We start from the raw sequence: 2349 nt of genomic DNA, 5'->3' as shown, positions 1-2349 counted from the left end.
TGGCCAAGTACGTTTCCAACCCGTCGGTTGTAATGACCGCACAGGAGGCTCTGCCCCGTCCTGCTGCAGGCCCGTCGTGGGCACCTTGAACGCGGGGTCCTCCAGGAGCGCTCCCAGACGGCCCTCCTCCGGGCCCCGGTGCACCTGTCTCCGCGCGCTCCCTCTGCCGCCTCCTGCGCGGAAGTGGTTTGTCTCCTCTGCCCCGGGCGTCTGTAGAGCAGGGAACAAATCGTGCGTGTCGGCATTCTTGGCAAAGTGGTCAGGGCAGACAACGCTTCCTGTTTTCTTCTTGGACCCGTGGACAAGGGAATTCCCTGGGATGAAGGCCCGAGTCTCCCGTGGAGGCAGGAACGCAGGCGAGGGTTTTAAGATGTGTTCCGGCGCCACCTAGAGCTGAAAAGACGCAATAGCAGAACACAAATCCAAACGCCTGCGCGCGCAGTTCGCCCGGCGAGCCCTTCCTGGGGATTCGTTCCTACGAATAGAAATAGAAATCCAGGGGCGCCTGGGTGGCGCAGTCGGTTGGGCGTCCGACTTCAGCCAGGTCACGATCTCGCGGTCCGTGAGTTCGAGCCCCGCGTCGGGCTCTGGGCTGATGGCTCAGAGCCTGGAGCCTGTTTCCCATTCTGTGTCTCCCTCTCTCTCTGCCCCTCCCCCGTTCATGCTCTGTCTCTCTCTGTCCCAAAAATAAATAAACGTTGAAAAAAAAAATTAAAAAGAAATAGAAATCCGGCCTCGAGGAAGATCTGGTTTGCGCAGGTCACTTCATTTCACTGGTAATGATAACTTTGTGCCTCACTTTGTTGAAATCTCTAGCAACAGGAGAGCTGCAGTGGGCTTTAATGTTTGGTGTTGATTTGACCACTGGCTTCCTGATTTTTAGTGGATGCAGGGTGGATGAATTTAACTGTATGTGTCCGACCATAAGGGGTCACTTGGGAGAAACTCAGGTCTTGGGAACAAATACATCAATTTCTTTCTGATCTAAACCAAGACTCGGTAATTCCATGTAGAATAAGCCAAATCCATTCTCGCGCCAGCGTGAGGGCGGCACAGGCTGAACCCTGGGGGTGACCCACTGGCCCCGGGGGCCCCCACTTCTCGTGGAAGTCTCTCCCGAAGCCAGGGAGCCCTGTCCCCTTAGCCCACCTGTGGAAGGAGAGAGGAGAATGCCTCTGTCACCCGTCTGCCTGCCACCAAGTCGCTAAGCAACTCGGAGCGGAAAAGCTCATGGTTTCATCTCAAATGGTTGGTAATACAAACACCTGGATTGCCACATCCCTGACCCTCATTTATAATTAAAGGAATGTGGGGAACACCGCTTTTCCTGTCCTGGGCCAGTGCTTAGATGTCCTTACCTTTTGTGGGCATTTTCATGTCAGTATTTCTAGTTATGATCAGATGCCTAAGACTGTGAATGTTGGAGAGAGAGAACCAGGAAAACACTGCCGCTATTATTCTTATTATTTTTTTCCAGGTCAAATTCAAACGTTCCTAATTATGGACCGCTTGAGTTCGCTAGGGTCGGGGCAACCGCATGGTTTCCAAAACGTTCGCAAAGTGTCTGACCAGCATCACTGGGGATAAAAGAAGATTCTGTGCCCAAATTTCTGGGACACCGATGCGCCTTAGCATCACTTTCTCCCTGGGGAGCTGGTCAGCAGTTCGGGGCTGCCCGAAATCATGTCTGAGACCAGCCGCCACCTCGCCACGCCACTTGAATTCTCCCTGGCTGCAAGAAATTTAAATAGATTGACAGTTCTCAGAGATAGGAAACGTAGAGATTTTTAGCTTTTCCTCCGTTGACACGTCACAGCCTGATGAGAGGCTGCAAACAGAGGTGCGTTTACATTCTTCTCTTCTTCTAACTGATCGTGGCCAAGTTTTTACCTCACGTGATCTCAGTTTCCTACTAGGAGAGTCATGGAAAATAACACAAAAATAACTAAGTGATAACTTAGTGACAGGCACCTACTGTGTGCTGGAACTCCTTGTACAGTTGCCTGAGTTGCGCATCGCGCAACCCGCAGGGCTCTATAAAATAGATGGCCAGCCAAAGACCAGTTGCCTTTTGTGCTCCTCAGGCTTTGGCAGAGTATTAACGTACAAGGGTATTTTGACGGTTATCAAATCGTAAGAAGTGTTTTATTAAAAATGATAATAATAATAATAAGCCGGGAAATGTAGTACTTCCCGTTTGAGAAGACATATAAGGGAGGGAGGGGCGGAGGGCGGGGCCGGGTGGCGGTTGCCCAGCAGCAGAGGGCCCCTCCCCGCGGGGGCGGGGCTCCGAATGTTTGTCCGTCTCCGTGGTAACCGCGGGCTCCCGGGAGCTGCGGCGGAGCGACG

Source organism: Lynx rufus, unplaced genomic scaffold, assembly GCF_022079265.1.
Source record: "Lynx rufus isolate CCGP_SWC_20201006 ecotype Redwood Valley unplaced genomic scaffold, mLynRuf1.p SCAF_32, whole genome shotgun sequence".
Lineage (NCBI taxonomy): Eukaryota > Metazoa > Chordata > Mammalia > Carnivora > Felidae > Lynx > Lynx rufus.
Note: the sequence above shows the minus strand (reverse complement) of the source record.